Below are 14092 nucleotides of genomic sequence, written 5' to 3'. Positions count from 1 at the left end.
TTATTTAAACTTTCGTAATCATGATGTTCGACGTGTTGATTTTAATTTATTACCCGGGTTAATTGTCCTTTGTCCTGGATTATTTGATACCTATTTGGTTTTTGTCCATAATAGTCCATCGGTCATAATTATAAAATGCTCGTCAAATTAACCTTATTTCCGAAGTCAAATATTCCAACTAATTAGGGATTCGAACTGTAACAAGGTTTTAATACTTTGTTAATAATTACACCAGGTTATCGACTGCGCGTAATCCAAGGTTTTAATACTTTGTTAACAATTACACCAATCATCCTTGTATGTAATCCACCCCTGTTTTAATGAGATATGAATATTAATTTACCCACTTGATCAGAATGAATAATTAATTACCCAACCCGAATAATTAATTAAATAATCGTGAAAGATGTCGTATAAACGTCACTAAATAGGACATACATAATCATTTTAATAATTATTAGATTAACTAATTTGAAGATAGGTTCGACAGGTTCCAATGAGCTGTCGCTCAATTAGACAATACCCCTTATCTATTAATAGTCATAGTCCAATTTCCACAAGTGTCGGTCTTTTGTCCAAACCTTAATTATGGTACAAAATCTAATAATCCCATCTTAATATTTAGTCTAACATCACGATTACTTTGGCTCAAATAAGCATAATAATAACTTAGTTACGAGACATTAATTTAAAAAGGAAGAACATAGCTTACAGTGGTGATTAATAGCGTAGCGTTACACGGACAGAATTTCGACTTAAAACCCGTAAAACATTCTTACAATAACCTTATTATTATTAACTTAAATTAAAATTAAAATTAAAATTAATAATATATATATTATATTGTTTACAGAAAGAAAGGAAATGAAAAAGAGGTGTATATTTCGTGCAGAATTCGTCACCTTTTATAGCACTTGGCCAGATTCTGATGCTTATGCGATCGCATGGATTTTGTGCCTTTTGGCCATGCGATCGCATGGCCCTCTGATCCAGCTCACATAACTTTGTTTTCTAGTATGCCGACGGTTTTTAATATATAATATAATATATATATATATATAATTTTAAGAATTATTTATATATTATATTATATTTATGTGCATAGTTAACTTGTAATTTTAGCTCCGCTGCGTCGCACGTTGATAGTTGGTTCATGTCCCGGTTTCGGATTTTCGAATGTCCTTGCGTACTATTTAATATCTTGTACTTTGCGTTTTGCGGCTCGTACTCTTGTAATTTTGAGACGTTTCTCATCAATAAATTGAACCACTTGAATTATATCTTGTACATTTGAACTTTTTGGTCATTTGCGTCTTCAAATCGTCGTTTTCTTCTTTTGTCTTTGCACTTATTTATTTAAACGAATATTACATAAAAATAGAACAATTGCAACTAAAAGTTTTACATATTGGAAGGATATTGTGCCTAAATATATGTTCATTTGGAGCACTATCAAATATCCCCACACTTGAACGTTGCTTGTCCTCAAGCAATACATAACTTGAAATAAAATCACACTTCACTCGAATCACTTTTTTTTATTCTCACACTTTATACATCAGTGATTTTGATACAGCGGTATACACAATGATAGTAACGATGTAGTTTACAGTCCCACATGACTCATAAAAATTTAGATCCTTTAAGGAAATTGGATCTTTATGAAAATATTTGATCTTTCGAAAATTCAATCTAGCTTTTACCCTAGATAAGTTTTCCGGAATAACCCTTCACCGGTGTTTGTAAAATATTTTTGTGGGTTGTGTGGGTTTCATATTTTAAAATTTTATTTCAAAACTTGCGGTTTTGTGTCACCAACTTGCTAACCTTGTATTAGGAAAGCACACGTCCAGTATACTTGCTCCGTATATTACCTTTCTGTAAACTACCATCCGGTTGTAAAGGAAAGCGTTGAACAAGCAACTGTTAAGGCAATGTCCCATGACATGCAGATAATTATGGTCAAAAACGGGTCGGATGCAATTACTATTCTTTGTAGGAGCAATAGTAAAGATCACCCTATAGTTTTTCAGTCTGGCACAAGGTCCTGTCTTCGACCATGCTATGCAACCACCGTTCTTACGGTTGACACCCGATTTGATTCAGGTGACCTAATGAATTCCAGGTGAATTCCTAGGATTTTACGTTCAATGGTAATGAACGCATTGAAAATGGATTTTCAGAAAACAAATCGGTTTTAATTTGATCAAAATATTTTCTCGTTCAAACTCGAGTTTAGATATCATCGAATTCCATGAGTTTGTAATTCTCAATCTTTAAGGTCAATATCAAGGATTGAGTAATATCTGGCTTAAAAGCTGATTTTTAATCTTTAAGGAGGTTATCCTTACTGGGGTCTGATTCATTAGTCTTATCAAGCTAATTTGCACGGCGCCCTCCCCATTTTACGAGACAGATCCTCTCATGGTTAAGATAAGTCTGACCACTTGGCGACCCTGTTTGATGCTGAGGTCCGTGGATTTCCTGCTGATTTTAGAGATGACTTTTCAAGATTTTTCGTCAACCTACAGCTGGTATGGACGACAACTTCTTGACCTAAATCAAGAAGCGCGTGTCTTTTTTCGGAAGACTTTACTTTCTTTTAATGATGGAATTGATTCATCGTGTAGATCCATCTATTCTTTCAAAGGTATTACAATAAATCGGGTAAAACTGATTAGTTTAGTCCAAAGCAAAAGTACCTGCAATAATCTGTACCAAATATGTGATATGTGTTTTAAATAACTTGGTAAATTCTTCCCACACTTAGCTTTTATTTATTCTTTTCTTTTCCTTTTTATTCTCCTCTATTCCATTTTATATGAATTCTAACGTTATGGGTTGTTTCTCCATTTATGTTCTCTCCGAGGTAACAATAATTTCGGCATTAACACCTAGTTTTATCGTTCATAAATATGTATAAACATGATTTTGAATTCATTTAGTTGAAATTTTTTCAAATTTTCACAAAATTTGGCAATTAAACTAAGTGTAAACCCGAGAGAATTTATAACCCTTCCCCACACTTGATATCATGCAATGCCCTCATTTGCATGAAATCAGACTATAATTATAAATTCATGAGGGTGATTAGTGTAGAAAAGTGATTAAAAATACCTAGTTTGTAATTACTAAGGTCGTCGAATGATAGATGGCGCGCCTCATCGTTCATTCCTTTTGTTGTAATTTCACATATGTTTTGCATCTTATCGTCAAAATTAGTAGTTTTTGCTGAACTTTAATGTCAATCTTTGAAAATGCGCTGTTTTACCCTGTTTTGTACATAAGATAAACTACAAACATATATATAATATATATATTTTTTTTTATAAAACCTTTATTCATTAAAACAATTTAAATGAGTGATTTTTAAAATTTTGTTTCCTTTTACTTTAGGTAGTTTCGGTATGTTTACTTAGTTCGTCCCTCGACAAAATTTAAAATTTGTCGTTTTTAAAGCGATTGTTTTAAAAGCAAAGATTTTTGGGTTTTTTTTAATTTTTTTGGTATACATTAGATCAATAAAATTAAAAATAATGATAAAAAAAATTTTCGCCCCGCCCTCGGGTAAAGCAATTTCGGTTCCATGACCTAGTCTTCAACTTACGATAAATTTTAGAAATCATTTTTTTTAAACTTAATGCAATAAAGTAATTTTTGTTTTTTTTAAATCACACAAAAATTTAATTTAAAAATTCGTATTAATTTAATATAAAACCTACAAAACAAAAATTCAGAATGGGGGAGAAAACTAGTTCTTTAGTGTCTGCTAGTGGAAAAGACCAATCGGATTCCACTCTCGGAACTACACGAGAATAGAACAACTAACTCTAGACAATGTTTTCTTTTTAGAACATTTGAATCTCCCCACACTTAGGTTGCTGTGGTGTCGAAATTGTGATTAACTTCATTGTCAATTTCTTTTGGACCATAGTCAACTTGCATATCTGTGACTTTTGCTTTAAGCCACTGGTCGGATTCCTGTGTAATTTCCACAAATTCAACTAGTTTTGCCTTTTCTTTAGGCGATAGATTAGATACTAACCGGTTACATAACTTAAAGTTCCCCTTGGTTCTAGCATCGCAAATCCGTTTAGTAAGTTTCTTCATTGAACTATTAATAACGGAGTCATTTAATTTCGTATCAACAACGGGGTTTTTTGTTATCAAGTCATCATTAGGTGTCACTTCATCTTCCCCACATTTAGGCGTTTTATTATTGTTAAGCACTACCGTTGGAGTTGGTAAAACAATATGGTTCTTACCAATTGTTTTTGTTGGTTCAACGGTTTTGGTTGGTGGAGATTTAGACTTTCGACTCACAAAGGTGATTGATTTTTCATCATTACTAAGTGTCATTCTAGCTTTTCTTACATCAAATAACGCCCCGGTGGACGCTAAGAATGGTCGACCTAAAATTAGAGGAATGTTTGAGTCTTCTTCTATGTCAATGACAATAAATTCGACTAAAAAGGTTAAATTACCCACTTGAACGGGTAGGTTGTCAGCAATTCTAACTGGGTGCTTAATGGTTTGATCAAAGAGTCGAACACTCATCTCTGTTGGACTTAACTCACCTACTCCTAATCTCTTATATAATGAAAGAGGCATAACACTCACACTCGCACCTAAATCTGCTAGTGCATCATACATGACACAATAACTAAGTAGACAAGGAACAATAAATTCACCTGGATCGCCCAACCTGGGTGGAGGTTTTGGTGGAACTGTCTTCACCGGGTTTACTTTTATGGTTTTTGTTTCTTGCACTTTTTTATTCTTCTTCTTCTTTCCAGAGGTATCACAAACTTTATTACCTATTACTTGCTCATACTCAACTCCTTTTCTTGGAAACGGGATGGGTGGTCTGTATGGTACCACCACTGGCTTTACATACTCGGGGGGTGGTGGTGTTGTAACTTCTTCATTGTTACTCACATCTAAAACCTTCCCATCTTTTGAAGCTGGTTTTTCAGAATTCGTTGATACCATATTAACATTCTCATACCGAGGATTTACTTCAGTATTACTCGGTAGCTTTCCTTGTTCCCTCTCACTCATCATGCTAGCAAGAGTACCTACGTGTTTTTCTAGATTCAAAATGAAAGCTTGTTGAGTTCTTAATTACTGATCAAACCTCTCATTCATTTGGGTTTGAGTTGTAATAAATTGTGTTTGAGATTCCATTAGCTTTAAAATCATTTCTTCCAGATTTAGCTTTTTCTCTTCGGTTTGTTGTGGTGGTTTATACAAGCTAGGTCTTTGTTGATTGAAAGTATTGTTTTGAGTTGGTTGGTTATTAGGACCTTGTTGGTTGTACGAGTTATTGTTGGGTCCATTTGGATTGTAAAGAATGTTTTGATTTCGATTGAAGTTTGGCCTTGGCAGTAGATAATTATTCTGATAATTATTTCCCGGCCTTTGGTTCATGTAGGAAACATTCTCTCGTTGTTCAATCGTTTGTTCAATGTGACAATCTTTCATTAAGTGTGGTCCACCGCATTGCTCACAACTGACTCGTATTGCGTGAATATCTTTATTCATCTTTTCTATTCGTCTCTCGAAAGCATCTATTTTTGTGGAAACAGAATCAAAGTCATGGCTAGAATCGGCTCTAGCCACTTTAGATGAACGAAAAATATCTTTTTCCTGGTGCCACTCATGTGAGTGGGATGCTGTGTTATCAATAATTTTGTAAGCTTCAGTTGCGGTTTTCTTCATAATGGAACCACCAGCTGCTATGTCGATGTCTTTTCGTGTAGCAACGTCGACACCTTGGTAGAATATTTGTACTATTTGATAAGTGTCTAAACCGTGCTGAGGACATCCTCTCAACAACTTTCTAAATCTTGTCCATGCCTCATATAATGTTTCATTTGACTTTTGCATGAACGTAACAATTTCTCCTTGAAGTCTCACGGCTTTAGATGCCGGAAAGAATTGTTTAAGAAATTTTTTAACTAAAACATCCCATGTATCAATCGCCCCTTCAGGTAACGATTCTAACGAATCTTTGGCTTCTCCCTTTAAAGTCCAGGGAAATAACATGAGATAGATCTGTTCATCCTCAACTTCTCTAATTTTGAATAGAGTACAGATCCTATTAAAGGTTCGAAGATGTTCGTTTGGATCTTCTTTTGGCGTACCACTATATTGGCATTGATTAGTTACCATGTGTAGGATTTGTCCTTTGATTTCATAATCTGGCGCATTGATGTCTGGCTTAATAATGGTGTGACCTTGGCCAGTGCGTGTGGCTCTCATTCGGTCTTCCATACTTAGAGGTTCCGATACTTCCATAATTGAATTTGTTGAATACGAATCACTAGAGGATTCTGATTTAACGGTTTGTGGTTCAGGAGGAATGATTAGTGGTTCGGGATCTTGGAATTGTCCTTGAATATCCTCCGGGTTTTCAATTTTGAAGTCGGGTTCAAAAAATGGATTATCAGAATTTTGAGTTGGAGTACTTGTTTGACTAGATGATGATTCTAAAGAAAAATCAACGGCGATAATATTGGCTTGATGTCTTGATCGAGTTACAGGTTGTGAACATATGAAAGGTGGTGAACTTTTTGCTCTGTGCATTCACTGAATATCCTATTAGTTATAAAGATAAAAATTATTAAAGCTATCAAATTAATAGACTTTTCTGATTTTGCCCACGTTTCGAATAGCCAATAGATGCAGCAGGCAGCCAGGACCCTTTAAATCGGAAGCCCACAACTCGCCACAAACAAATCTAACTATTACTACGAACCAGAAAATTTTGGATGTCTATCAATTTAACCGCTTAAAATAATTTTTCGTTTTGAAATTTTATAGAAGAAATAGAAAATTCTATGTCCTAAAAACTAGAGCGTCGAGAAATAAGAAAGAAAAAGAGCGCGTCGAAAAACGTCGAAAAATAAAAGGTCGAAAAATAAATAAAAAATAAAAAAATAAGAAAGAAAAACGTCGAAACTTAAAATTCTCAAAACTAAATCTAAAAAGTTGCGTCTAAAGGAATTAAAGCTAAAAAGAAATTCTATGTCCAAAATGGCAATAACTTAAAAGGTACTAAAATCTTAAAACGGCGTCGCAAAATTCTAAAGCACCTAAATCTTAATCTAAAGAAAAAGCACTTAAGGGATTTTACGGCAAAGCCTAAAAATCTAGAGATACTACGGCAAAATACTAAGCTACAAACTAATTACGAACGAAAAATTATAAAAGTACGCTTTAACGATTAAAAAAAATATACAAAATATAAAAATAGGCTTAAAGTTATAAAAATACAATTTTTTATAAAAATATTATTTTTATATTATGTAATTTATAAAAGTAATTTATTATATTAATAAAACTAATTATAACTTAAAATACAAATTAATTAAAAACTAAAACTAAATAATATAATAATTAACCCTAATTAGAGTTTAATAATAATAATAATTAATAATAATAATAACCTACTGCGTAATTATGATGAGGATTCAGACCTGTCCAGTCAACCCATGCGGTCGCATGGGTTTGCTGCCTTGTGCTCATGCGATCGCATGGCTTCGAATACAGGCTGAAAGTTTGGGCCGCTACAGTGTAGCCCGTTTACTTTTACTCTATTTTTTTTTTCTGTTTTAATATTTTATAAAAAAAATATTTATATAAATAAAAACTTATATTTTAAAAACTACCTATTAGTTTTTGTAAATAAAAGAAAATACAAACTTTTTAATTTAAAAAAAAAAACGTAAAAATATATAGTAATATATATATATATATATATGTATATATATATATATATATATATATATATATATATATATATATATATATATATATATATATATATTTTTCTTTTTCTTGTTTTTATATATTTGATAATTAAAATGTATTTTTACAAAAGTAAATTAAAAAATCTTTTTTATAGCGTTTTGCTTTCGGCGTTGTTTTTCCCCGGCAGCGGCGCCAAAAATACTTGATGTGTGCAGAGGTGTATACGAAATAGTATTATTTTTAATATGAAATACGGCGAAATATGATACAAGTTTTATTTATTTATAGAGTGGATATACCTAAACCTTTCTACAACACTTATAGGCAGTGTACCTAATTGTACAATAGTGTAGTTTTTAGTAAGTCCGGTTCGTTCCGCAGGGAGCTAGCCAAGTTTAACGCTATATTTTTAAAACTATATTTGTATAAATAATATTATTATTATTATAAAAAGGGGGGTTTTTATCGTTTAATGACCGGTTTGTCGATTTTAAATAAAACGTAAAGATAAATGACGATAATATAAATGACAGAATTTAAATTGCGATAAAGTAAATTGCAGTAATTAAAATGACAGTAAATAAAAGTACGATGAAATATAAAATAAAAGTATTATGCTTATTTAAACTTCGTAATCATGATGTTCAACGTGTTGATTTTAATTTATTACCCGGGTTAATTGTCCTTTGTCATGGATTATTTGATACCTATTTGATTTTTGTCCATAATAGTCCATCGGTCATAATTATAAAATGCTCGTCAAATTAACCTTATTCCCGAAGTCAAATATTCCAACTAATTAGGGATTCGAACTGTAACAAGGTTTTAATACTTTGTTAATAATTACACCAGGTTATCAACTTCGCGTAATCTAAGGTTTTAATACTTTGTTAACAATTACACCAATTTTTCTTGTATGTAATCCACCCCTGTTTTAATGAGATATGAATATTAATTTACCCACTTGATCAGAATGAATAATTAATTACCCAACCCGAATAATTAATTAAATGATCGTAAAAGATGTTGTATAAATGTCACTAAATAGGACATACATAATCATTTTAATAATTATTAGATTAACTAATTTGAAGATAGGTTTGATAGGTTCCAATGAGTTGTCGCTCAATTAGATAATACCCCTTATCTATTAATAGTCATAGTCCAATTTCCACAAGTGTCGGTCTTTTGTCCAAACCTTAATTATGGTACAAAATCTAATAACCCCGTTTTAATATTAGTCTAACATCATGATTACTTTGGCTCAAATAAGCATAATAATAACTTAGTTACGAGACATTAATTTAAAAAGGAAGAACATAGCTTACAGTGGTGATTAATCGCGTAGCTTTACACGGACAGAATTTCGACTTAAAACCCGTAAAACATTCTTACAATAACCTTATTATTATTAACTTAAATTAAAATTAAAATTATAATTAATAATATATATATTATATTGTTTACAGAAAGAAAGGAAATGAAAAAGAGGTGTATATTTCGTGCAGAATTCGTCGCCTTTTATAGCACTTGGCCAGATTCTGATGCTCATGCGATCGCATGGATTTTGTTCCTTCTGGCCATGCGATCGCATGGCCCTCTGATCCAGCTCACATAACTTTGTTTTCTAGTTTACCGACGGTTTTTAATACATAATATAATATAATATATATATATATATATATATATATAATTTTAAGAATTATTTATATATTATATTATATTTATGTGCATAGTTAACTTGTAATTTTAGCTCCGCTGCGTCGCGCGTTGATAGTTGGTTCATGTCCCGGTTCCGGATTTTCGAACGTCCTTGCGTACTATTTAATATCTTGTACTTTGCGTTTTGCGGCTCGTACTCTTGTAATTTTGAGACGTTTCTCATCAATAAATTGAACCACTTGAATTATATCTTGTACATTTGAGCTTTTTGGTCATTTGCATCTTCAAATCGTCGTTTTCTTCTTTTGTCTTTGCACTTATTTATTTAAACGAATAATACATAAAAATAGAACAATTGCAACTAAAAGCTTTACATATTGGAAGGATATTGTGCCTAAATATATATTCATTTGGAGCACTATCAATTACAATGTGTTAATATATATAATTGATATAGGTTCTTGAATCCAAGGCCAACCCTGCATTGTTCAATATCGTCATATGTATTTTTACTACAAAATACAGTATTGTGAGTTTCATTTACTCCCTTTTTAAATGCTTTTGCAATATATATTTTTGAGACTGAGAATACATGCGCTGCTTTTATAAATGTTTGACGAAATAGACACAAGTACTTAAAACTACATTCTATGGTTGGATTATTAAACCGAATATCGCCCCTTCAAGTCTGGTAACCTAAGAATTAAAAAAATGGCCCCTAATTGACGCGAATCCTAAAGATAGATCTATGGGCCTAACAAACCCCATTCTGGAATTTGGAATGCTTTAGTACTTCGATTTAAATGGTGATTGCGATTGCCAATATATAGTATACTTGCGAGTATGCGAGAGATATTCTATATGCATTATGTTAATGTCGGTTACCAGGTGTTCATCATACGAATGATTTTTCTACACTTGTGAGTGTAAGGTTATTTATGAAAAATGAAAATCTTGTGGTCTATTAAAATTATGGAAATGAATGATTATGATAAACCTATGAACTCACCAACCTTTTGGTTGACATTTTTATGCATGTTTATTCTCAGATACGAAAGAAATCTTCCGCTATGCATTTGCTCAATTTAGCAATATTACTTGGAGTCGTTCATGGCATATTTCAAAAGACATTGCATTCAAGTCATTGAGTTTAAAAAGACTGTTATAAAAGATTAGTCATTCATATTAGGAGAATCATATATCATTTGTATCGAAAGGTTATATTTTGAAATGAGTTATCTTTCAACGAATGCAATGTTTGTAAAATGTATCATATAGAGGTCAATACCTCGCAATGAAATCAATTGAGATGAATCGTTTATAATCGATATGAACGGGTCCTTTCAACACTCACCAAAAAGCAAAAGCTAACTAAGCCAGAGCTTTAAGCAAATCGTATCACAACCGATCCCAGGACAATATCAAAAAATCAAGAACCATCACAATGTGCCTATAACTAACTATCAAATGACATATCAAAACAAAAAACTAAACTAAACTGACACAAACTACTTGATTACTTCTTTACTCTTCGGAGTTTTTATAACATAGTATAATAATAATAATTAAATATAGCATTTGATATAGGGAGGTGATCCTCACATATAATTTTTTGATCCATTTACACCTAATTATCTATTATACATTTATGCTCTTAATTAATTATATTTAGAATAATAATATAAGTTTAACTCCGTAGATTAATTCAGAAGTATAATTGTAACTTTTGAAGGCCAAGTATATATGAATCAAAAAGTGGTGTGTGAAGATCATCTTCGTTCGATACATTCCCGTTCAAAAAATAATATAATAAAATAATACTAATATATTACTCTCTCTATCCATATTAATAGTTCAGTATTCAGTTTTGGGATAAGAAAAGATAAAGGGTAAAACTAGAAATTAAGAAAAAAATACAGTATTTTTATTACATTTTCTTAAACGATTTATTTTTTATTTATTTTTTGTCTGTGGACTATTAATACGAGAAAGATGGAGTATTATTTTAATAATAAAAATAAAAATAAAAATAAATAAAATTTACTACTGTACTACGGTAGTGAAAATATAAAAATAATACAAGTACTAAAGTTAATTACCTTTTGTTTAGCACGATTAGTACCAGACTGCGACAGTGCAACAAGCGGCGGAATAGCACCCTCTTGCGCCCCATATTCCGGTACACCACGCTTCCAGCACAAACTTGCAACAATATCGCCACCGCAATCTCCTTCTGCCGTTGCGATCCAACCTCAATTAGCTCCACCAGAACCGGAACTCCTCCTTCGTCCACCAACGAAACTATCGCTTCCACAATCGTCACCAAAATACTCATAACAAACGTCGATTTATCCACCATATTCGACACCAAATCTGCCATTAATTCAACTAACGATTTCATAATCCCTGCCTGAACCGCTCTTAACTTATTCTCTTTCACCGAACACAACGAATATAAAGCGGTTGATGCGTCTTTTTTACCATGAATACTTCCTGTTTCTAGAAGGTTTATTAGTAACGTAATCGCACCTAATTGTCCAATTACGATTTTATTTTATTCTAATTGCGATAAACGTAGTAACACATATGCCACATTTTCTTTAGCGGTTGATGTACCGTTTTTTAATGAGTTTAGTAACAGTTTGATTGAACCGGAACAAGCTAATAGCTCTTTATTTTCATCTCATAATGATAGATTTAAAAGTCGGTTACTCCGTACTCTTGTAACTATAGATCGAAAAATGAAATTAACGAAATCAACGATTTAATTGCGCCTGCACGTGCTATTTTCAATCAGTTTTCCAGTTTGTTCTTCGCTAGTAATCGGAGCACCATTGCTGCTTGTTTTTGATCATCGATAGTATTCGATTCCAAACCGGAGACGAGCTGTGCGATTAGGTCATCGGCGTTATCAGTGGCACAAGAGAGTAGACGGCGGCTTTGTGATGACGTCGTCGGAAATTTACCTGATCGGTCGCTATTGCAATCACTGAAAACGGTGGAATCATCAAAATTACGTCCTATGTATGAATAATTCGAATGGATTTCGGTTTTCATCATCAGAATCGTAACTTGAAAGTGTGTGTGTTGCCGAAATTTTGAAATGTTCGGTTGGTTCGACTTTAGTGATTTTTAAATTAGGGTTTACAGGACAATGTGAATGTGTACGGATACAGTATTAATGATACGCATACCCGATTGGCTCGTGTTGCGCATCACACTTGCACCATGTGCATATCCTCCACGCTATAGCACTTCTGGCATAAGTAAATGTGCGCTAGGGGGTGCCAGCTTGATGATGATGCGCTGCATAAAGATGACGTGTCCTGTACTTACCACGATCTCTGTACAATGGCCGACAGCTAGCGAAAAAGGTAATAGTATTGTTCCCTGGTCCCCTCTATGGAATGATCAGGTAGTGCAGAAAAGAAAGCAATGTGGAACACGTCGCTCCAATAAACGAACAACACTGTAGCTATAAATAACAGACTCGAATCACAAGGCAAGGGGCTGGTTTTTTGGGAAGTTACACACATACTATTTTCGGTATCTAAGTACGAACCAGTCGCGCTATCTACATAGCGCCCCCTTACCCGCACTACTGGACTCATAGCATTTCACTAGCTATTCTGGATATACAGGTAACGTGAAAGGACCCGTCCTAATCCACCTGGACGAAGTCATCAACATTTGGTCCCATTGCGATGATCGGCTCCAAGTAATGTCCTTATATTGAGCAAATGCACAGCGGAAGACTTAATTCGTACCTGAGAATAAACATGCTTTAAAGTGTCAACCAAAAGGTTGGTGAGTTCATAGGTTTATCATAACAATCATTTCAATATGTTAATAGACCACAAGATTTCATAATCATAAACATAATACACTCGCAAGTGTATGTAAAGCATTCTAAGTGGTTGAGCACTTGGTAACCATACTTAACATTTAATCAACGTCGCATATTCCCTTTATTATGAAATCTCACTACACCGTACCAAGTGTAGTCACCAAAACGAAGTACTGTGCAACCGTTGAATACTGGTCGTCCAGTCCGGTTGGGGTTGTCAGGCCCGATAGATCTATCAACAGGATTCGCGTTTACAATACCCATGTAAATAGTAGTTACCAAGCTACATGGAAATATGCCAGTGGTACAACTCAACGTAGAATATATTTTTAAGTACCTGTGTCTATTTTGTAAACATTTATAAAAGCAGCGCATGTATTCTCAGCCCAAAAATATATATTGCAAAAGCAATTAAAAAGGGAGCAAATGAAACTCACTTTTGCCTTGAAGGTATTTAATTCGACTTGGTCTCTGATAGATATAACGAACCTAACCATATATATAATATATCAACATATTTTCTTTTTAAGTAATCGTTACATATATATATATACTTTTAATACTTTTAATATTTTCTTAGTCCGTAGTTAGCAGTCCGATATTAGTGGTCCACAATTAGTTGCTTAAATAAAATAAATAAAGACCCCATCGTATTCGTATTGATCAGAATTAATATCGACCCATGGTACCATGTTGTCAAATGACGTGTTGCGTACATAAAGTACCGTGTTGTCAAATGACGTGTTGCGTACAATCATGAGGTCTTGTGATTAATCTTCTCGTGTTGTTTACGGGTGGTCCTGAAATATATAAAATCAAATCATAATT

General features: G+C 33.0%; 1 non-coding gene and 1 pseudogene across 1 annotated transcript; one reads left to right on the top strand and one right to left on the bottom strand.

The window, feature by feature from the left end:
- Positions 1-12474, bottom strand: part of LOC139889115 (U-box domain-containing protein 14-like) — a 38825-nt pseudogene extending 26351 nt beyond the window's left edge.
- Positions 5810-5916, top strand: LOC139894800 (small nucleolar RNA R71). The gene has a single exon (XR_011775282.1). It is a non-coding gene; the product is annotated as a small nucleolar RNA R71 (small nucleolar RNA).
- Positions 12475-14092: the final 1618 nt, after the last annotated feature.

This window comes from Rutidosis leptorrhynchoides, chromosome 2 (genome assembly GCF_046630445.1).
Source record: "Rutidosis leptorrhynchoides isolate AG116_Rl617_1_P2 chromosome 2, CSIRO_AGI_Rlap_v1, whole genome shotgun sequence".
Lineage (NCBI taxonomy): Eukaryota > Viridiplantae > Streptophyta > Magnoliopsida > Asterales > Asteraceae > Rutidosis > Rutidosis leptorrhynchoides.
Note: the sequence above shows the minus strand (reverse complement) of the source record. Positions and strands in the feature narration are given on the sequence as shown.